The following is a 24546-nucleotide window of genomic DNA, read 5'->3' as shown; positions in this document are numbered from 1 at the left end:
CTAGCTTGCAGTCTATTTTGATTTGGCTAGATAGGGATTCGACTGCATCTACAAAGTGAGGCTTTCAGTTTTTTCAAGCCTAATTTAAGGTACGCGCCACTGCCCATGGTATGAAACTGAAAAAAAAAAAAAAAAAACAAGCCTGCTTTCTACATTGTTCTGTTTTACGAGCTTATATCGGAAAGCTATCTTAGGCTTTCTACAATTTCAAACTCGCTATGTGTTCATTTAGCGACTGTTGAAACTCAGCTAATTTTATTTACCTACTCTCTGCAGTAAAGAAGATGACATTGACACCTCTAAATCATGCGAAGATAGCAAATACTTTTTCATTGAACAGTGTTACTTCCGATTTCCCAGCTATATTGATGAAGAATTGAGTGATGTGGAATTGTTGTACAAAGGCATAGAATCGAGAACTACCACTCCCTTTTCCTCCATACGGCTTGCCTGCAGCTTGCTCAAAGCGACGTTAACGGTTAAGGCAACACACAATATGCAAAGTCAAATTCGATGCAAGGCTAATACATAAACAAGCACCCGAATGTTTAGCAGGTGGTCTTACCTTCAATTACGCTTTAAGAATTGAATAGTTATAAGTGGTCACATTGCTTGATTTTTAAGGCGAAAATTTTTCTTGGCTAATACATATCGTGCACAGAAAGTATGATTAGAAATTAGCCCTCGTACTGGTGCTCAAAAAAAACAAATCCCATTTCTACGGGGAATTGAACCACTATCCTTTCGATCCCCTACCGACCGCGCAAACCGCTACTCCACGCCGAGCTCGTCATAAACAGATCGCAATTGTTCTTGTTTAAGGTTATATAATAGTAGTGATAACAATGACGCTGCAGTTGGGGATGGTGATGATGATATTACAATGATAGTAAAATGACAATGACACTACAGTTAGTCATAACCACGATGGTAGCAGTTACAATGATGGTGCAATTAATTAAAAATGACAGTGCTGATAGTAGGAATTCTTATCTAGCGTATGGTAGCAGAGGTGACGATGACGCTGCAGTTAGCGATAACTATAGTACTGACAGTAGTAGTTCTTATCTAGCGTAAATATGATAGTAGCGATGTCGATGACGCTGCAGTTAGAGATGATGATGACAATAGTACACGATAGTGGTGGCGATGACAGTACCAATGGTAATTACGATGCAGCTTATGAGAATGCCGTTGACAGTGACGATGACTGAAAAGTGGCTTTCCCCACTCCGCTCTTACGCAGACATAAGCTCAATCTGCAACCTTTTTCACTTCTTTTTTTGCTGCTTTAGACGTGCCGGGGGTATGGACACGTGGCCCACACCACCGAGAGCTGTTGGCATTGATTGCTGCTACAGGCCTGTATCAATATATTCAAACACTTATGCCGAAGGACGAATTTGCGCAAAAAAAAAAAAAAAAAAAAAAAAAAAAACGTGACGCCGTTTGTAATATAGTAATGAGTACACAAAATGAATGGGGTTGTTCACGATTCTGGGCAATGAAAGAATCAGGCGGAAAAACGAAAACACAGTGAGGCTGCTTCTTATCCGTGATTTCAGCTTTTTCGAGTCGGGCAACCTCCATATTAGAACTCCCCGAGGTCATCAAAATTTTACATTCCCAGGTAAGCCCGACACCTCGCCGAGCAAATCATTTTACTATAATTGCGCTTGTAATTTGGCAAAATCAAGGTTTTAAGCAGGAAAGCCTTACGCGCAGATCACAGGCGGAACTTGCGTAAATTTTTTTTGGTTCAGTTATGCAAACGCTGGCAGATCGGACAGATTGAGCCGAGAAGGCCATGAAGCGAGAAGTAGTCCATCCATTTCACCTTTGGGTTGGAGCTATTGAGCGTTCGAACCTTAACCAGAAATACGTGTTCTACTCTTGAAGAAGGCACCTCAGTTTTATTCGAACTCCACTGTACCGTGTCGGTATAATTGCATAAAAATGAACTTTCTGTTTTATTGGACCAAATATGTGACGAGCAAAATCTGCGAATTTGGGAAATTAGCAAAAAGGAACACAGTAATTAGCTGCTTCCGACAGCTGTTTAGAGACAAGGTGCGATAAATGCAGTTCATTATAGGTACTTACTAAGGGTGTATTTATAAATTCCCCTGCAGTGCATGTATTACAGTACAGCTGGTATGTGTTGACTGCCTTTCTCGAGGATCCGCAACTAAGAGTACCGACCTCGTCTTCCTTCTTAAACCCTTTCTCTGCAGAAGACGACCGTAGTTCGTCCATAAAATTTGCACCGCTGCCCCCGAAGCCCGTCTGTGAGCATTGTAGCTAGGCCACATTCCCGCCTCCCTACGAAGATGAGCTTAGTGGCCGCGATGGTTTCAGTTTACGCTACCGTCCACATTTGACGCTACGGGGAAAACAAAAAACCTTGACGGGCCGTCAAATCTGTCCGAAAATAATCCGAACGGTACTAGCAAAAGACAAGACAAGGCGGTATGCGGTAGGAGCGGTTCCCGCGAGGACGATCGAATATGCCTAAAAATTCTGGATGAAAATATGGGTACGTCACAACGAGAATCATAGATCGGTCTCTCTTCCGATAGCGAAGGCACTTAGTTGTTGCGCCTAATTCATTTCGAAGGGCACGTATATTGAAGACGATGGCTTTTCGGCGTGCTGGCGGTGGACGCGAGTCAACGTCCACAATCCCCCGGCTTCTAGAAAGCGTTTCCCATTCAGAGCCGAAAAAGAGCTGCATTACGACGTCTTCAACTTTATCGCCGAAATAGGAATTAAAGGATGCCGAGCATTTTGCGCACTTTTAGCGCTGACAGCGCGTCGCTATTTCATTTGCTTCGACCGTTAAGAAGGCGAACAACAAGCGTCACTGAATTGCGCGTGGTTAAGTTAAGTTACACTTATTACACGAACACGAAGACAATTCTTAAGACAAGCTGCACGCGTATACGAGTAGCGTGAAAGATGACCTGTTAATTTTTGGAAAGTATCATTTTTTTTTCGATTAGAATATTTTTTATACTTTACATGTTAAAATCATGCACGCAGTTGCTTTTCACTTTTGATAACGTTTACTAGAGGTAAGAATAACGCATTGGGATGCCGTCTTAATGCTTTGCATCTTAAAATTGGATTACTTGAAGAGAGACAGCAATTATCTGTTGCAGAAGACAGAAGCAAAACAGGCAGGAAAATGTAAAAAGCGACGGCTCTACTAAGGAGCCTGCTGAAAACAAATTTCTGCTTTATCAATCACCATTCCATGTCATGCAGTTAAGAAATTAGTCACTCTATGATTGTGTGGCAGAAAGCATTTTCTCTGAACCGGTTTGGAGTTTCTTTCAATAATTGTGGAATTCCTTCAAGGTTCTTTTCTTGGACATATGCCCTTGGTCTCTGTAAATAACTTGCTTTTCTATGAGTCGAAAAGGGGCCAGGTGAGCCAACAGGCAGCCCAACTCATAAGACAACTATTTCCGAGCCCTATCCATTACCGTTAACTACGCTGCTGTCGTCTGCCGCAAACTTTCCGTGCAGTCGTATTTAGAACCGTTTGTTGATATAGCCATGTTGACATCGCCGCGTAAAGAACCCCTTCAGCATGAAGGTTCAACATTTCTATCTAATGTATACAAATGCCGATACACAGCAATTGGTTCCAGCAGAAAAATGTAAATGCTACCCCCCCCCCTCCTCCCCGACCTACAAGCAGTAGTATTACTATGATATTTGGAAAAGTGTACGCGCCCCCACTCGACTATCACAGAGAAATACAAAGGCAACCTTCTCAGTTTGATCCTAAAAATCTGCTCCTGTCATCTGCATTCTTCCGCCAAGGCAACAAATATAATCTCGCTGCTGTGAGAAAAGAAGAAAAGAATCTCACGGTGTGGTGGTATGAATTAAAACATGGCCGACGGACTTTACACACGCTGTTGTCGCGGCGGAATGGGCAAGACTTCTTTGTGCACCATATTTGTCTTTTGGATTTGTTTTGTTTGGTTTATGGGGATTAACGTCCGAGAACGACTCTGACCATGAGAGACACCGTAGTGGATGGCTCCGGAATTTTCAAAACACATAGGGTCCTTTAACGTGGCGCCTTATTTTTTTTTCCCCTTCGAAAAGCGGCCTTTGCGAGCGGGATTCGACTCCGCTACCTTTGGTACAGCAATCGAGTAGCCAGCTACTGCGTTACCGCGGCGGGGCATTTACGCCTTTTCTGGTCTGCCCGGCGAAAAGCAAGACTTTGCTGAAGCGGTAAATGTCATCCTGATTGTCGGAAACGTCTTGGTTATTTTCCCAAGATACACGACCGCTAATGAGGTTCCAAGTCTTTGTCGAAATATGAGCTGAAGAACATGGTATACTTTAATATAAATATTCTTGATTTACTTTTACAACAACCTTGGCACTACCCGGTCATCGTAGATCACCACATTCGCAAAATATTGTGAATATAGGCTGTTTTCCCATCACAACAGGCCATCGCTGCTCTGTGTTCAGTGCTCAGTGCTCTGTAATGCGTGAGCGGGATCCAACACGCCACCAGAGAGAGCAGTGTCTCCACCCTGTAAGCGGCCATTGAAGCACCATAACTAGAAATGGGAGAGCTGAGAAAAAAAAGAAAAAAACGACAATTTATAACAACAATCACCTTTTCCTGTGTTTTTTTTCTTTTTTTTTTTTACCCGAGGAGTTAGAGAGACAAAAAATACTGGACGGGGCTTACACTTCTCGTAAAAGTGATATTGAGCCAAAATTTCGGAGCACACTCCATGGGAATGAACCGGTAAGCCCTAAAATGTAAAAAGAAAATACGACAATTTGCAGCCAAATTATGATTGTTTCATTTACAAAACACTTCGGTCTTGCGCCATTAACTAACGCAAAGCTATCAATTGGTAATAAGCGTTAAGCGAGACATGACGCGCGTTATCACTGCATACGGAAACGGAGCTATTCGTGGAAAAATATACTTGGGGCTGAATTTTTAATAAGCTGCTCTTTTTCCGTGCCTAAAAATTGCTTCAGCAAGATAAAAATGCTGGCCCATCAAATTTAGTGGTGTGAACTGTACAGCGCTATATTTCCACAATATCTTAATTCTATTTGGCTTTTGTTTGGGGGGTTTAACGTCCCAGAGCGACTCAGGCTGTGAGAGGCGCCATTGTGGAGGGCTCCGGCAATTTCGACCACCTGGTATTCTTTACCATGCAGTGAAATTGCATAGTACACGGGCTCCTTAATTTTCGCCTCCATCGAAAAGCGGCCTCCCGAGCCCTCCACAATGGCCCCTCTAGGCTCTTATAGCCTGCGTCGCTCTGGGGCGTTAAACTCCACCAACCAAAGCCAAATCAAACTAAGATATTGTTGTGATCTAATCACTATTTTTTTTTTATCGTCACTGCACATGGCCCCTCTCCGTTGTTATGTTCTTTAGAAGTGGAAAATATAAGAGAGTTGTACACTTTACAATACTAAATTTGATGGGCAAACCATTTTTTATCTTGTTGAGGCAAACCGCGGTTTAATCCCACATCCATAAGCCCAGAAGTCGAGCTCCATAACCACTGCACCACCGCGTTGTGCAATATCTTGGTTTAGAACGTGTGTACGGATACCCTATGTGCGTTGTAAATGTTCTAGCACGATTTTTTCGGCTGCTACGTAGCCTCCGATTCCCTAATATTCAACCGCTCATAGTCACCCAATTATCGAGTGCAGTGAAAGAAAGCTCGAGCGCGATCTCTTAGAGGCTCAAGTGTGTCCACTGCGAACATCTTGCTCCTTGCTGGAAGCGGTCCTATCAGCCTATAATCTTTGTTTCTCTCAGCACCTCAGCAAGAATCGTCGGGTCCTGCGTATTTCTCAAGAAAAATTACTAAATTACAGGCATTTTTTTTTAGATTCCTTTTTTTTTTCGGTTTTGGACAGCGGACCCCAAGCTCTGACATCTTCACTAGTGAAGCTTCTAGAGAGTGTAACCACAGGGGGTCTTGGAACATCATTTTGCAGGTACTGAGCAGTCGACTGACAGGAGGTCAATTCTCAACCCTTGCTGTATGACAACACATGCTCGAGAGGGCAATGAAACCAAGCATATACTTTCAGTAGAGTGCATTAAAAAGCGAACTTTGTGTTTAAAACTTTTGCCGTGCACAATCTAGTTCACAGTATGATACCAAGGTGTACAAAATATAGAAAAAAAATGTTTTGTTTTCTTTTTTTTTTTTTTCGGTATTCAAAACTTACGGAAATTTTGAATCGTGCGTACTTCCAAGCCGTTGTACGAGAAACGCCGTTTGCTGTTATGATGGGTGAGAACCCGTCGGCGAAATTCCGCTTCCAGTCCCTGACTGAATGTATTGACATGCGACAGAGGCCACTGCGACGAAGTGGTTTTTAAGTTCTAATGTTTAGGTTCTCTTTTTGGCTTTTCATATCACCTCGACTATTCTGTTCTCTAACGACCATGAAACAACCCTGTAAAGGCTGCTCATATCGTTCAAGCACTTTTTATTCTTCACACGCTGCTCGGTCAGCTGCATTTCGAAAACGGTTGCTGACGATACTCACAGAGCCATCGGAGCGTGGGGTAACACATGCCGAACAAAACGACGAGCCACTGATAGTCTAAAAACAGCAGGAGTGTTATGGGTGCATACATCTTTTTTTTTTTTTGCTTGTAGGTTCATTATTGCCGTACGATTAGCTGGAGCACCTCTATCTCCTATAAAGCCGGAGCCGACATCTTCGTTGTTTCAAGGAGGGCAAAAAAGACAGTCTTATTGAGATGAACGCAGAGCGTATTACCTCTTCCTCCGTGAAAATCTCAATGGCCATCAATTTCGATCACGTACTTCCATGAGAGGCGACGAGGATTAGGACGCAACGTGTACCGCGAATTTTTTTTTTTTTTTACTTGATTTCGGCATTTTCGCCCGTTCAGTGTAGCGGCCTCTTTTAAAGCCTCTTCAGTGCGAAGATTTCAGGCGCTATAAGGGGAAAACAAACCGATTCGCCAAAGCCATGGAAAAACGCTTGCAACGGCGTACTGCATTTTTCAAAGTAAATGACGCTGTGCTGTTCAGTGGGCCAACGCGGTGCCTTGTACAGACCGCTAAGTGTGGGTACGAAAACAAAAGGGAGAGCTGGAGAGAGGTCATCCCCAGCCATTTGTGGTGCGCCTTGAACAAAGTTGAGGAGAAAAAAACGCAAAGACAACGAAGCAAAGACGAAGAAGCAAAGCCAACAAAGAGCTTTGTTGGAAGGATTTGAAGGGGGGCCTTCTTCATGGAGCACCTCTTTTACGTACCGAGCTCTCCTTCAACCATGTTATCTCTATTATGTTTTTTAGAGGGGCGATCACAGAAGCCGTTGTGGATAGCGTCGGCGAGGTGTTTCGTTTCGGCGAATAGAGCGAGCGAAACGGAGAGTTCTGGCGAAAGTCAGCACTAAGGAGTGCATCAGACGGTTGAACCATTCGACGCAAGACGAGCTATTTTTGCTCTTGGGTTTCGCTCGAACTACTTTATACCCGAAAAAAAAAAAAGGCAACGAAGTGAAATGGAGCTGAAATTGGAGGCAGACAGAAAGAACAGGCCAAGTTAGGGAAAGTCACAGCAACACGAGCAATTAACAACGCACACTCGGACGGAACGCGGAGTATTCCCAGAGCCCCCATCACGACTGCTCGTTGAGAGGCAGCGGCAGCATCGGCACAACGCCACTGTAACGCTGATTGAAGAACCCATATCCGCCGAGATTTTTCATATTGCTTCTCGGCCAGAGTGCTGGGTATTTATGTATTCAGAATTGATTACCTCTAGTTAATTGGAACGGCCGTGTTCCTGCTGGGCTGTTTTTGTTTTCTGCCAGAAGCAATAAATCAGAGACGCCATCATAACTACCACTGACAAGAAACTGCGGCTGCGGAATGCATTAGCAATATTGAACTCCCTTCCCCTCCCCTTGCCTGAATCGCAAGAGCAGATAAATATTTGAAATGAAATTCTCTGGGCACGCCTTACAGCAGCATGTGTCTGGATGGACGTTTCACTTGGTGCCTTCACAAGCGTTATTTTCTATTCCGCTATTGAGGCGCTCCGACATCACCGAGATGGTGAATGCGATGATTAGTAAATAAAGGAAGTACTTCAGTGAATCCCGGAAACATGCACTCTCTGTACTCCCCCTCTGAGGATATCCGCCATTTAGAGAGTTTCCCGCTTTTGCTGCAGATCGAAGATTCCGATTGAATTTTATTTTGCACAAAGAAAAAGACAGAACAAGTTTTCCAGTAGCTTTGTTTTCGATGCATTTGCAACTAGCAAGAATTCCTCTTACACACTTTGTAACCAATATTTCTTTCTCTTGGAATTGCATGTTTCGATCCATTTGGACCGCCGGTCTGATGCATGACTGCGAAATGTTTACATCCTTCTTCACGAGTGGGCGCGTAAGGATTGTGTTGCTTACGCCGGCGCAACGCGTGCTCAAACCGCGTTGGTCCGTGGCAGCGAGGATTGGTTTGGTTTGGTATGGTTTGGTTTGTGGGGTTTAACGTCCCAAAGCAACTCAGGCTATGAGAGACGCCGTAGTGGAGGATTCCGGAAATTTCGCCCACCTGGGGTTCTTTAACGTGCACTGACATCGCACAGCACACGGGCGCCTTGCTTTTCGCATCCATTGAAAAGCTGCCGCCGAGGCTTGAGACTTTATGATGAGCTTTACGCCCCTTTTCGGTTAGTCTGAAAGAGCGCCATGGTCGACCGAGCTCTGTCCCCAAAGGAAGGACTTTCTACGCCCTCTCTTCGGATGCCATTCGTGCTGCATTGTGATATAATCATGTTTCCTGATTTGGCTTAAAACGACTTGCCTGCAATAATAGTATCCACTTGACACAATGGTGGATCACGATGTGTAAGTGTACCTGTTTGCTGAGATCAGCTAAACACTAGGCTTGCACAAGTTAATCTGCGGCCACATGTCGGCCGCAGGTCGGCTGGCCCGCCTGATGGCCTGTCATTTCGGGCAGAAGTGAGAAGGGTTGCTCTGTGTGCATCTTAAGAAGCATCATTATGAAGTGTTCAATTTTAGAAAGGGCCAAAGGATATTTCTTGCACACAAAAAGCCTGCTTGGTCCTAATCCGCCTTTATCACTAGATGTGGCGCAGTCAGGGTAGCGGCGAGCATTCGTCTGCTACTGGCTGGAAAGTAACACGCCTGGTAGCTGCAGCTGCGATCCGGATTTGCGAGAAGCCAACTTTGCAAGCGCCGTGGCAAGATGCGCGCTTGAAAGCTGCCGCCATCTGTCGCAGTCGCCTGATCCTATAACACGATCTGAGCGTGCGCAATGGGTTCAGGAGGTTCTTTCTCAGCAAAAGTAGCAAGCGAAAGGAGTGCGAATGCGCACAGCGGCCCTGTGGGAAAGGAGGATTCTGCCGCATCTCTAGATCAGTGTTGTATAGTACAGCCGCACGTTTAACCTTTCTAGTGCTCAGAGCCAGCATAACGGGCTCTTTATGTTTCCAATTATTAGTAGCCTGAAAACTGGTGCACAAAACCAGTAAGGCAAGCATGCAGCGTGTTCCCAGAGCATTGTGCCGTAACCAAAACATTTCAGACTGAGACCAAGAAATAAGAAACGTTACCTTAATACCTCTTTCAGTAGCACTTTGTAAAGTTTCGCAACAGCTATCTGTTTGTACTATACAGGCACAAAAACAAGTGTTGATCTTGCTTTTATTCTATTTTGCAATTTAACACATATTCAACGGCAGTACACACCGGGGCAAATAGTTAGAAGACATCGATGCCAGACACAACACATCAAGTAAAAAGGAATCTAGATACAAGCTCCATTAAATATTCGTACACTTCAGAATTTTTTTAAAGAATGAAGCGCATAATCCAGAAATAAAAACTAAACCATTTTTTTCGTAACGAGATTAATATCTATTCTTTAAGAAACAAAAGCAGTGATAACGCAAGTTTCTCTGTAATTTCTTGAAAACACACGAGTAAGTTGTTCGTAAAATCAGAGACGAGCCAGATCTCGCTGATGTACGGAATAAACATAGTCAAATCCACTCGTGTGCACCCATTTACGTGAACTTCAACTTCACATGTTGCATTGTTACCCAGAGTGGTTCCCTTTATTCCTTCTCTATCTTCACTTTATGGTCGACTTCAATGGATATGAATAGGTCGACGGGAGATGTGAACCGAGGTGGTGATAATGAAGGAATCTTTATCCTCCTCAAGGAGGAACCAGGGATGCTCCTGTGCTACAATGGCCTTTAATGTGTTCTGTTCGCCTAGTTGGTACTCGGTTCTCGAACGCATTGTTACTAATGAAAAGGGATACCGAGGCAGGAAATAGTACAAGAATTTGTACAGTCGTTTTGTGTACTGGCGGCGTATACCACATCAATGCGAATCATTATTTGGGAGGCTAAAGTGTTGTGAAAGAAATTGTAGATTGTAGCTAGTTTGCATTCGAGCCGCAGAAGTGGAGACATGAAAAAAATGCTCACCACGTCTGTGCTTTTCACAGACGCCCGATGTTCATCCTCAGATATAATATTGGAATGATTAAGGTAAAGACACGTGTTGCAAACCTCTTCACCCCACTTCACTTTAGTTCCTTAAAGACTTCCTCTGGAGGTATTACATAAAGGCTGAAGTTACAAATATGTAAAAATAAAATTCAGGTACAGATCCTTGCTTTTAAAAATGGGTTTTCACGGCTTCGATAACTGAAGATGGTCATGTGACGGCGGCGGCTTCGCGGGGAAGGGCATTTCAGTCCGCAATTCCTCGAGAAATAAACGAATGTGGATTAGATATAGAGTTTCACACTGAAAAGAGCAAGGCTAAATGTTTATATCCTAATATTCATCCAATTATTTGCGTAATTTTATATTATATGACATCATACAGTATCTCGAAATTCCATGCAGAGCATGTCACTTAACGGCTGGGCTACGACTAAGGTTCGCGTCGATACATAATGAACATGTGCTTTTCTCTTTCATCCTGCCTATAGGCGGGTTTCACAATTTTAAAAAATGTCAAGACTTCTTGAAAAATAGATTAAGCGGTGCGGCGGACGCGGCTTAACGTCCAAGCCAACAAGGGCTCCTTAGGATGCTGCAGTGGAGTCCTGACAAGTTACTATCATTCACTGCTATTTTATACGGGACAGTTAGGCGCTGCAATCTGGATCTGGCTGCGACATTTACACCAAGAGCGGCATAACAATCGCACAATTTGACACATTTATTTCAGTGGATGGAAAAAAAAAATCTTGAGCTGTGGTTGCAATTTTGTGCAGGTTGCCGACGGTCCTTAGTCGTCAGTACGTGTAGCGATTGAGGCTGATATCATAACGTATCAGATTTACCTAATGCAGTGTGACCCTCAGAATAGGGTCACTAAGAGAGGTGAAGCGAAAATGATAGAAGGTAGGAATTTCAATCGCCATATTCTTTGTTCTCCTTATGTTCGGTAAGATAAACCAAGCGTCCGTACGCACAAAAGAATCCGTTGCATTTCCCTGTTCCTCCACCAAGCATTAATCTCACGTACCGCCTACTTAGCAGGCGAGTAGAGGACTTATTTTAGAAGAATAAGATGGCCCCCAGCGGGCCCCGACCGTCAAGAATAATCACAACCCTTGATTGCGGCGATGAAAACTCTAATCCCTCCCGAGCATCCAGATAAGAGCAAAGCCACATTAATACTCACGCTTGGAAGCGACCTCGAGCTGCGAGCGGGTGAGAAGCCTCATCCCGCTGCTGATCGCCCATTGTCAGCAGTTGTCCAACTAAGACTAATCAAGCTTTTGAAAAGCACTAGTGAGAACAATTGGAGACATGTTTAGAGTCGTATTGACTTTTCTGCTATGTCTTTCCTCTCTTCAAAGCTGAATATCTCATACCAAGTGAGTAGCTGAATATTATTTATTGACATGAGGAAGAAAGTGTCAATAAAATGTTGTGGACCGTACTGAAAAACGAACAGCGACTCTGTTTTCATTCAGGAGTCATTTGCATTTATTTATTGGCCCTTGAAGAAAATATCACGTGATCAGCTCTCGCTCAATTCTGCCGCCCAGGAAGAACGTAATGCTTCATCGGTGAAAGCACTCCAGAGATAAGCGGATTTCCTTCTCTGAAAGATGTCTCGCCACGGCTAAGTGCTGCCGCTTTGTTGAGGAAGCTTTTTATTACGCTTGTTGTTTTTTAAGAATGGGAAAAAGCACTTACGTTGTCAGTTTTCTCTCAGGATATTCAAAAGCCTTGAATTGACACTTTGTTGACAGAACCGGCAAGACGTTGCATTATTAGCATTCACTGAATAACCAAGTTTGCAGCAGGACACAAAATACTTCACATTGAACAATGCTGCTCTTAACAACCTTCAGTTGGCTAGGTGACGCCAGCGTTTTTATAGCTCTGGCTACCTTAGCTGGGACGCCAGATATGTATGTGCTAAAGTGCGTGCGTGCGTGTGTGCGTGTGTGTGCGTGTTTCTCAGGCCGCCTATAACAGAGAAGCCTATCTTAATTCGCAGTATTGTTTGTTTGCTTACGCTGATTGATCATGAATGACTAATTAATTAGTATTTTATTGGCTTCACCAAGAAAATGTCAATTTCGTTGTATATCGCCTTGGAAAACTACTAGCTACGTTGTTTCCATAAACCTACAATTGACACTGCTTTATCTATTAGCCTTCATAGAAGCTGTCATCTCACCAGCTGCTACCTCAAATAACCGAACTATATTCGTGCAAAAAGCTTCATCAGAGTGGGCGCCTGAGAGGACAGCGTATTTTGTTATCTGGGACAGGTTTCGTGACATTGAAGTGGCTCCACTCTCACTCAAAAGTTTTATTTTCCTGTGGGGTATGTTTTTTGGTCGTTAAAGAAACTTTAACACGTATTTAAAAAGCGAGCTATTTAATGTCGAGTAGGCGGATCGTAAAAAGGGATACCCGTCTGTGCCCTACACGACTCCTAAGAACGCTGATTGTATATCGTTTGGGAGGGATGATTGATGGCCTGACAAGATAAGTTTTTCTCCAATGCAGGTAAGCCTCAAAACAGCCGTACACAAACTTCACAACAAAAATTATTGCTATACGGCCTGTATTTTGGCTGCCATCGCATAACGCCATTCAAATTCCGGAAACCTCACAGAAGCTTTTGCCACTCAACACCACTCAGTGTACGAAAGCTTCAAAGATGCAGTGGACAGCTGTGCCGAAAAACAAGGATGCCTTACATACAACTCTGTTCCTTCCGTATCACAAAAAATTATATGAGACGCTTTCTGTTTTTGTATAGTCTCTGGTAGCGCCAAATTAGCTCCATGAAAGAATGAAATTAAAGCCACCATTTTATCTAGCCGCTTTGTAATGTCACACAAAAAGAAGGTTATAAAAGAACGTCGAAATTTGCATTAAACTATTGTTTATACCATGAATTTACTGTAGATATTACCCGAGTGGCACATTCCCCTTCGGTGCCCTAGGTAAAGCGATTTAATTTCTGCCATACACTTCTTGTTTTAAAGCCGCCTTGAACGCCGAACACTTTCCCGAACTAGTTTAATAATGCAAGACCCATTATTGATGCATTATTAGTGTCGGTCCAATAAAGCCCACATCGAAAAATTTGATCCTAGCCTGGCATTTCTGGCGCCTGGCGCGGCACGCGGCGATACAAATAAAGTGAAGGAGTTAGCTTATAAAATAAGAAGAGCTTCACACAGTGTGCCTGGTTCAAATTAATTTTGGGTGCCTGCTAAAGTGACCTCGGCTGTAACGTTAAGGAGAACATTCTAAATAATTCAGTCTAAGAGTATCACAGATCATAGCTTCGATAGTGTAGGAGAGGGTAGAGGGAGTTGGGTAATTCAAATGAAGTGTCGCCTCCGTCTTGTCGGATTCTTTCATGGAGAAAGGAAAGCGCGAATCTAAATTGGTGTCCATAACATTTTGCACGCTGATAGCTAGATTACAAGATGATAGGATAATAAATTACGATTTGGAAAAGTAAAGAAGATCGTAATGATAGAAAACCTTCAAGGGGCCCGGCTACGATACCTTCGCGTACGTACAGACTGCCAAACGAAACCGAGATGTCAAAGCTGCGTATATTTATTGAAATTATTTAAACGCGGCGAGAACTTTAGAACGGATTAAGGGGCAATAGACCCTAAGATTGTAGTCTGCTTGTGCTTATCCATTATATAGGTATAGATAGGGCAAAGAAATGGGCTTTTTTATTTAGCCTCGCTGGACGTAAGCGGCGCGAATGAAAACGTAAATAGGGAGCTTAAGTGCACCGTATTCATATATTAGGTTACCGGTCTTGAGATAATAGAATCGCTCAAAGAAACATGCCAATATAATAAAGCTATTACTACATGGGAAAGGGAATTAGGACTACAACATTCGAGGTATAGGAATGCCAGGTGGTTCCAACCTTCCTGCTGCTATTCATGATTTTGCATCAATAATAAAGAAAGGAAGTTACAACGATATAATCGAGAATATAATCTCGCGTGGAAACCAGGTGGAGTAATTGTAGGTCAGAGGCTTCTCGATTTAATATATGCGGGCAATACGTGCTAATCGCAGATTGGAGAATCAAAATGCTATAGGCTACTTTAGTGACAATAATTCGTCATTGACGATTTTCAACCACTTGCCTCACCCGGTGCTTAAAATATAAGACTAATGAATATCTGGGCTATGTAAATACAGATATGTCCAGGTATGTGAAAATGAAGGTCAGAAGTACGTGAAAACGCACGCGAACTAAAAGGCAAAAAAGAGGAAGGAACACCGCAACAATGAAGCGTGTAGCATTATCCGGATATAGCGGGCATGATGGCTGTCTGCTAAGGAATAACGGTGTCAGAGCTTACTTTGGGGAGCAGGATGTTGTGCCTAAGGGTAGACGTTCAGACGCGGCTATAAATAAATCAGAAAGCCCTTGGCAGGGTCGCACCCGATCCCCGTGGAAAAACAACATATAAAGATGCACAGGAGGGCACGGGTCCGCGTCGTTCGAGGCGCGAGAGGCTCGGAGTAAAATATGATACGGAGAATGCCTGAGGGAAATTGGATAAAGTGTGGGTGACTAAGGTATTGAAATATTTGTACAAAATGAAAGCTTTACCTAATAGTGGCGCAAAACAGCTGAAAATGCTTAGCAGTAAATACGGAGGCAGCCAGGACGAAGAAGTAAAGAGCGCTAAACGCCGGGTTAGAAACGCAGTGAGGAAGCACTGGCCAAATACATATTAGAAAGAGTAAACTTCAGGCCTCTATAGAATATGATAAAGACAATTCAGAAAGGAGTGCATGTTTCTTAAGTCAAAACTAGGGCCCTACTAGGAGCCCCGTCAGGGTGTCTTGGAACGCAAGTTTGTAAGAAACTTTAACCAAGAAGGTAACACATGTCTACTGTGTGAGAAACGTGTAGAAGGAACGTGCTTAACAAAACGCAAGCATCCATTCGGATGTTGATGCTGGCATAGTAGCTCTCCGTGAAGTCCTATGACTTAGATATAGCAACGGCAACATGAATGAATCAGCGGCAGACAATAGATCACAGCGATTGGAAGAAGCAAATCAGGGAAGCGATGTAAAGATAAAAGTTAGCGATTATTAAAATTATCGAACCTAATCTTCACAGCATTTATTCATAAAAATCAATAGATAATTTATTGACAATACCGGTAATATGCGTACTAATTTCCAGAATATGAAGATAAAGTAAAAATCATGGCAGAATTTGCCACCAGTTCCTTACAGAGGCAACACTATTCCCATCCATGGAAACCGATCCACTTATCCATCCGTCCTTCATTTCTTCCGACCGTCTACCCACCCACTGTACTAACTAATATTTCACTTGCGCATAGCTTGTAATTTGGATTAAAACTGTTGCATGCCAGGTCTTGCTATGAACTGCTGCCAAATGCTTTGCCCTGTGTTATGCTTTGAGTCACTGTGGTAGCCATGCACCATATCTGGCGGACGTCTTTGCCGAACCACACTAACTACGGCAAGCACATGAGCTAACCTGAGTGCTGGGAAATAATCTCGTCGTTAAATGCTGAAACGATAGTGTATCTTTGACGGCCGTGATCGAACTACAGGAACATTTCACAGGGGCCTGAACTTTGTCTGACAGGCATAAAGAATGGATTGTGGGCTATTATAGGTGGGGCTGCAATCGTTGAAAGGGCTGTGCGATAAGCTATTAGTTGACCGCGTGGGAAATCATAACTTGCTTTATATCCTCTCTTTCTTTACCATTCACCTGTTGTACGCCCTTCTACACCATAAGGGATAGCAAATCACTACCATCCTCCTAAACCATTACTCCTCTCTTTCTGTTCGTGTCATTGCCCAAAAGTACAAATGCTGCAATGTCTGCTCGGAGCGCATCATCTGTGTGTTCTCTGCGAGAGGATCCTAGATACAGCCGCTGCATAAAACTGTCGCGAAGGTTAGCTAGGACGGATCCGAGTATAGACTCAGATGGACTGGGTCATCACCCACTGGTAAAGTCTGCATTGTGAAGGGTCGACGCTTTAATACTTTTCGTGCGTATCAGTACCTCTCTAAGTAGGACACCATTTTTTCATATGTATGGAAGCTGCGAAACGAGAAAAACTTGTCTTTCTAAAGTTAACGTTTTCTTCTTAACATATGCCGTTAGAGCACCGACGACAGATTGAAATACACGAGGGTGCCTTTGTGTCTCGATGATCCCAAGAAGTGAAGTACTGAAGCGTTGCCTTTCGTCCGACTATCAAGCTGCCGAAGAAACCGCGCAAATATTTGAACAAGAAGCGTGCGAGCTAAGAAAAGCAGGGAAGCATAGCGTACCCAGTGGCGATTACAACACCAATTAGTTCATTGTTCTTCACTGTGGGAAGATAATTTATCCCCCTTCCCCCCCCCCCCCCCCCCCAAAAAAAAAATCAACCCACATGCTCTCTTCAAACCTAAGTTGATGTTAAGTGCATTTTTGTAGACAATTTTATCAAGTACAGCTAAAAAGGAGCTTTCTTTTTTTCTGTTCTCTCATAGCGCCATAAATTACGCCGCAAAACTTCAGCTTAGCCGGTAACTCCGACGCGAATTGTTCCTAGAGAAAAGTTGGGAAAATCGCAAAGGCTAGGAAACAAGGGCGGGAAGAATAAGCGAAACAGGCCGGCAGTTCTCTTCATTGTTTTCGTGTTTTCCATTTTTCGTGCGAGCCCTTAGACAAAGCGTTCTTTATAAATAGGTAGACGGGGATTATATTTGAAAGAGCGCTGCATTGCGCAATTGTATTGTTTCTTAAGGAAACAAAAGTAAATGCACTATCTGCCTCTCTTATTCCAAGACACGCTACTGCGAACCAAGACGGACATGAATGTAGACAAAATAGTGAGCGCCCCGAGCGCTATTTATTCGCACGCACTTTAGAACTGAATGAGCTCTTTGTGAGCCCTCGAGCTGATGCGTCGTTAAGTGCACTCAGCGGAAGACTGACGACATATACAGTGTTTGCAAAAAGCAGCCAGACTGCCACGGTGCGCTTCTCAGCAAAGCGCTAGAGCCATTCAAACACCGCGAAAGGTAAGGACTAGGGCTCGTTTTAACAGAAACAATTCAACGTTTAAAGAATCTGCTAAATAAGTACACAAACACCTGACTCCACACCTAAGTCCTTGTAGTAAGAAAGGCAGGAACACTAACTTCGCTAGTAACTGGGGACCAGTTATGCTTCATCGGAGAAACCTTGGTGAGGCATTTTATAGCATTTGGATTTGCGTTGACGCCGGTACGAGACTGGCTTCGCGCCGGGGATCGGTGGATTCATGGTACCGAACGCGTCTGTAAACAAGCGCACTTGTTCAAAGACGTGAATTCACAGACGCACATCTGAACGCATCTGTAAATTTGTCTGCGTTTCTTGGCATAGTGGCAATGTAGCGTCGCATTACGCAACGCTGATGCCGCCTCAGTCAGCGCTGGCGTATGACAATGGCCTGTGTCTACTGCATCACACACTCCACCTGCCGCACTGTCCTGGCGTATGCAGACAACGTGTGTCGCCTGAGGCCTTTCGGGCATTTATGCTTCGTTAATGGCCTTGTAATTAGTATTAGCACAGGCCTAGAAAACGGTAAAGTATGTCAAGCTTGATGTCTGGTATCTGGATAACAAAGATCCAATATAGGATGACTTTTCCTTTGCCATATGCTAACATGCAGCCAATGACAACACAGTTCATCGCCTACTCTCTGCGAACGTAGCCCCAGAATTGAAACAAAACTAAGCAGTATATGTGATTCGCAAGCCATGCATGCGTACCGTTTGCGTGCCGGTTGTCTAGTGTGTACACACCGTCTGCATGCCGCGCTCGAGTTATATTCACGGGTGTATGGAGAAGACGATTAAAAATATCACCCAGCATCAAGTGAGATGAGGTTGTTGCTTTCTCTATTGAACATACATTTTGCGGAGCCTGCAGGTAGCTGTGTAATATTAGGAACGACCGAAGCGCTAAATATACAGAACTCGTAAAGAAATTAACATGAGCCAGTAATGAGCTTCACAAGGCCTCAAATCATCTCGTCCTGCATTTTGTGTTTCTACTGCTTCGTTGCCACTTCACTTGGTGCTGATGGCTCTAGTTTTTTTTTTTTTTTTATGTGCGTTCGAATTATGAAGTACATTCCGCTGGACTCCAGAATTGTATTTCCGTACAATTGGCTGCAATGCGCCTATGACGAGTGCAGGGTATTGCGTCATCGTGCAGGATTACAGTGGAGTGCAGTACAGTACGTCGCATCACGCAGCGTGCGGTAGGATTCACAGCAACACACGTCACTGACGACACAGCGAAATTTCTCTGGTTCGTCAAGCTTCTAAGGAGAGCAGTAAAAGTGGGCATATTTTAAAAGAATGTTGATTACTTTACTTGCAACGATAGCTTTATACGCTCTGCATTCACGCACCGAGTGGAAGACTATTCGATATATGGCACTCTATTATTAGAAGGTTGACCATTGTAGTCAAAAACTATTTCCTCAACTTAATAACCGACGCACTTGGATGGCATATGGAGGTATATGCTATGTCAACGTACTTTGTGGCAATACGTGAAAGTTTGTAGTAAGTTTGTAGATGTTGATATATCACGGAGATTCCTGGGCAGATAATTTCTGCAGTTGCTCTAGCTGAAGCTCTACAAAGCATGCATAAAAAACCGATAAGCATAATCCTGTACCTACATAAGCAAAACATTTCGCTTGCATTAACGCAAGTCCTAAGTTTCAAAGATTCTAAGCCCCATCCAGTGTATTGTATTCCCCCATTAAAGACTTAATTTTTCGAGTTTTTATTACTCAGCTGCTTGTTCCTCACTATAACAATCAAACTTCTCGTGGTGTTTTCGGCCCCCAGTAAGAATGGCCTGAGAGCGGTTCACATGTCTCGTTGGTTACGTTGAACAAAGTCGACAGAGGACGACGGCGCCATTTTCGGGGTGGCAGACGTACGCAACCAATCCTATTGCCTCTTCTCATTGGTTGTAATATCACCTCCGAAGAGCGGCCGGTTGGGCGGCTGTCTCAAGCAAACCTGCGTCAATCTGCCTTCTGACTCTAGGTGGTTCTCTTGACTCCATCTCGCGGCTGCGTGACGTGACTTTCGATCACAAGGAAACTGTGTGGGAACCTGGGCCCGTATTCCGAGTTTGCGTCGTTAACGAAGTGTCGCTATCTCACGTGACCTCGAGTCATCTGATTGGTCGAAACGCCGGAACTGGATGTTGCCACGGCGGAACCGGAAGAGGTGACAACTTCATTTTCCAGGGTTCCCACCAATCAGGTGACTCGATCTCGGGGAGATAGCTCACGATAAAGACGCAAAGTCGGAATACGGGTCCTGAGAAATGCTTTCTCTATATTTATGCAGTGCTGCACAAAAATGCAAGGCCTCTTTCTTGTAAACACTCGCAATTGCAGCCTTCAATGTATAAAGATATTCCCGTTCGCAGCCCCTCCATTCCTCGGCCACGACAAGTCGCCGTAGAAATCGACGTCACCGCTATCTCAGTCCCAGTACCTTCCGGAACTGCTATGCTTTACTTTATTTTTCTGCACACACACACACACATCTTTAAGCCAGCCGTATCGCTTTATTAATCTAAGTCTCTGACCATGCTTTGAAATTTGTCATCTGAATTACGCAACAGGACAATGTAATTAGCGACCGACAGATTACTGAGGTTACGCTTATTCTCAACATATATAACTAAACGTCTCTGTCATATACACTAAACTGCATAGGAGTGGGCAGATCGTGCATTTCCGCCAAAACCCCACCCTTATTGAGACTTTAATACTGCCTTTATGGAGAACGGTGATTCCACAGCCGATGTCTATCCCGATATTCAGATTTGGCGCTTCAACACCCCGATTTTTAATAACAGCATGAGTGCTCAGGCTTTATCTGAGTCATATGCTTTCTTCTAATCTATAAAATCTATAGGGCCGATTCTATACTGCGCCTTTCTGTCTCGTGTTAAATAAAGTTTGAATAAGGTGTATTGTCAAGTAGCCTTTATGAAAGCCTGCTCGGGCATTTTAATAATTGAAGACTACTGTTGTCATGATTCTATTATCGGTGATCATGCAGGCACAGGGCTTAATTCTGAGTGGTCTGCAATTTTCCTAGCCCTGAACCATTCGTTAAAACAGTGTTAGACTTCTTCCAACAGTTCACTACATTCAAGGTCATCAAGTAAATCGTTTTCGGGGTGGCCAATATTCGTAGCCTAATCTAATCGCCATCCTTGAGCAGATCGGCCTGCACTGATCCTCTTCAACTGCTTTTTTCATTTTCAATATTTGTAGTTCAATTTTTACTTGAGGTTCTTTTGGAAACAGGATCCAGTCAATTAGTGCATCTTTAAATATTACCGTAGTTACCTCAACACCCATGGAATAGTGTAAAACTCTTGCGTTACTGTGAATAGCTTAACGGCATTGGTAGTGACATATCCCTCCTGGCCCCTCATAGTAAACGTCTGATTTATGCATTAGACCTCCAGTTACCTCCTTAACCACGTGTTGTTATTTCCTTCCGATATACCACGCTCTAGTCTCTTCATACTATAATGATTTTGTGAGATAACCTACCTTTATAAATTTCACAGTCTTGCAAGTTGTATTAGGACGAAGATGGGGGAAGCATGAAACAGGAGTTACACGGTTTCATGTTTCGCCTCTCCTTCGGTATCCTGGTAGCGCTTGCTCGTATTCTGTCTCAATCTGCTACCACGTACTGCTATTGCACACTTCTTATTGGTGTAAGTGACATTTCTATTCCTCGCATGAATGTTGTTGTCGCTCTCCGTTAACGCTCTGTATTCGTTCGGCAGTGAGATGCTGAACTCCTCGAATTCGATCTCTTATCAACGCCTATTTGCCGGTTCCTTTTTTCATCAGTCCTCTCCACTCCCTCTTCATGCCTTAGTTATTGATAGTTTTTTCATGGTCACTGGAACTGTGGGCACATGCTCTAAGGTACCGTTCAGCATATGCTGATGGGAAAGATATAAGCTTCTGGTGTGCAGCGAAAATTTGCGAGTGAAGTTTTCCTCGCACTTGGGCCAAGCAGTGAAAAGTGGACACGAGAACAATACGCTCCGTTTTTTTAATATAAATGTTACGAAACTATGAAATATTTTGCAATACTTTTATGAACATTATTGTTATAAAGGATACGCGCTTCATACACATAGCATAAATTTACTGGTGATGTACGTCCGGCTCTCCGCATGTTGTTATTAAGAAGGCTTTGTTATTAAGAAATCGAAAGGCCGCCTTCTTGAAAATAAAGAGCAAAATACTGCAATCATACCGGCAAGGATCTGCGCATGTATTGATTGTTGTAGCGTAGTTATAGGTCACACGATAAAAAGAGAGCGTTGAGAGACTCTTTCTGGGATTTTCTTCGAGAAGAAGGGAAAGACTTTTATCACGTACTTCTCTAGGAAGCCTTGTGATAAACAAAAAATGCTGGTCCTTTTTGCGTATGCGTTTTAGTCTTTTCTAGTCGACACTTGTGAACGGTCAGTTGCGTTCATTTTCGCACAAAGTTTCATAGACAGTGCAACGTTCATTGTGCTAATCTTTTTATGCTTAGTTTTCAATTATTTTTATTTTATTTATTTCTCATGCATGATTATTTAGTAATGTCAATGAAACAATATTTCATCTAACGGTATTTAAAAATCTCAAAATAAAAGACATGCTGTGGACTTTCTTTTTTTTTTTGCTGTATTTGTTTCTAAAGGGTGTAACGGTAATTACCATCCAGTAGAGAAATTGATCTTGAAAATGGGCTCGTTTGCAATTGGTGTCGCCAACCGCAGTTCCTGCCTATAACAAAACCATGTTTTGCTGACAGCGACCGTAACTCTTTTCTACAATGAAATAGAATAAATGTATTGTTGCTAAACTCTAAGGCTGAATCTCAGCTGTCCTTTGTTTTTAGACCTCAATTTTGGTTTCCCATATATAAGCGACGCTTTACTGTGCGACACATCAGATGTATAGTGGACTACTAAGAACTTACTAAATGAAACGTGCAGGCACATTCTCATATGCAAACGTAACAATGAAAATCAATATAGCGCGGAACACTTTAAAACCTTGCACGTCACACAGAAAGCGCTTTAAAGAGGGAAAAACAAGAATGCAATAGTTCTGCATACTGAAGTGTTACAGTAGATTAAGCATCTATCGAGAAACTTTTCAACTGAGCATAAATTGTCCAACCGAAAGGAAATAGCAGCTAATAAAAGACAGATCGATCTTGTCGGGTGCGACAAATACGCTATTGGTTCTAAAGCACTAATGAGGAGGCTACTACGTTGAGAAAAATATTCCTTTCTTGTGGAGCAGCTGCGATTGGTCATCATCTGCACAGCCAAGTTACCGAGGCAACGGCAAGTGCCGCAGTATGGCGTTGCAGTCTCGCAGCTAAACAATAAAACGACTAATTTGGTGACACGTATCTCATTCCATCTGGATACACAAAGCTATCTGAAAGAAAACGAGAACCTGTTCAACAGCCTTTTCTCAAGGTTTAATTCATTAGCATTGTCACTCATGTTTTCAGGAGGTAAAGATCCGCAAACCATTTTTCTAAGAGATATTGCTGATACAAGGCTGGTTTGCATTCATAGCCTCCCTTAAAGGTGAGGTCAAAACTTGCTACCTTAACTCCAACGCTTCTGCTACTCTGATATCTTCCGAAAAAACAAAAAACAAATAGTTGTCCTACCTCTGTCGTAAAAACGTGCATCTGCTGAACAAAGCCGACACACAGACGACCAACGTTACTGGTCTGCGCGGGAAAGTCTGCCGAGTTTTCTGTCCCGGGTCTCAGTTCTATGAAGTTCCTTTGTGGCCATTCCGAAAATATAAGAGACGGAATCCGTGCCCTTCTATTGAGTGCCCCAAGGCAAAAATGCGGTGAAGAATGTGCAGACGGAAACAAGTGAGCAAACGCAGAGAGCCCGTGAGGTGGAATGGCTGGGTCCATTAGCCCAGATATTCCGGCACCTGCCGGAGGATCTGCACTAACCTCACTTTTTTCATCGCTTCAAGAACCACTTTGCTGAGTTGGGCTTGACCGGCTGGCTCTTAATTAGTCCGCTCATTGTGCACTGACGTCTTCACGCCGGCATCCGCTCGAGAATGCGAAGCGCGTTGCAGAGACGCGTATTGCCATTCCCCGAAAACTGCAGCAACGAAGTGCCGGGCGCGTCACTCAAAAATAAAACGCAATCTTAAGTTTTGTTTGAGCATGAAGTACGGAAACTGAAATGCACTAATAATAAAATAATTTTCTGGAATAAAATTACTAACTGTAAAGAGCGTAATACATCAGGGGCGTCCGTCGCGCCATTTTTGCTACGTTGAATAAGTTAATTTGAAAAATCAGCGCGGCGTTAATCCGCAAAAAGAGTTTCAAGCGTCTTAAAAGGCGATTGTTGCGGAGAGCTGTCTCTGAAGGCAGCCTAAAGGTAACGTACACTCACTGAAGAGAGGAATTGATTACGGTGAAGGCAAATTAATACTGTAACCGTTGTCATACCGTCACACCATGGCTGCGTTCGGGGTTGGTTTTGCTGCTGTTAAGAATAAAAGAAGTATCGTATTATGCAATATAAAGGGGAACATACCCCAGAAAATATAGTCGTAATTTATTTGAATGTTTTGAATTTATAAGTAGAACACTATAACTACAGGAATCGAACACATGTCTTACAATCAGGTACGTGGTGTTAATCCATTGCGCCACAGAATATATATTTTTTGTGAGATGGTATTTATCGCACGTGGTTATGTACAGAAAGGGTTTTATATACAGACTATTTACAAAGCACTCAGCCGTTCCTGAGCTGTACAACAGAAAACAGTACGAAAAGGCAGGCAAAGATAAACACCGT

General features: G+C 43.3%; 1 long non-coding RNA gene across 1 annotated transcript in view; it reads right to left on the bottom strand.

The window, feature by feature from the left end:
• LOC146192601 (uncharacterized) overlaps positions 1-24546 on the bottom strand; it is a 434750-nt gene that overhangs the window by 139997 nt on the left and 270207 nt on the right. The window lies entirely within an intron of this gene.

Source organism: Amblyomma maculatum, chromosome 4 (genome assembly GCF_055883805.1).
Source record: "Amblyomma maculatum isolate TAMU_Amacu chromosome 4, ASM5588380v1, whole genome shotgun sequence".
Lineage (NCBI taxonomy): Eukaryota > Metazoa > Arthropoda > Arachnida > Ixodida > Ixodidae > Amblyomma > Amblyomma maculatum.
Note: the sequence above shows the minus strand (reverse complement) of the source record. Positions and strands in the feature narration are given on the sequence as shown.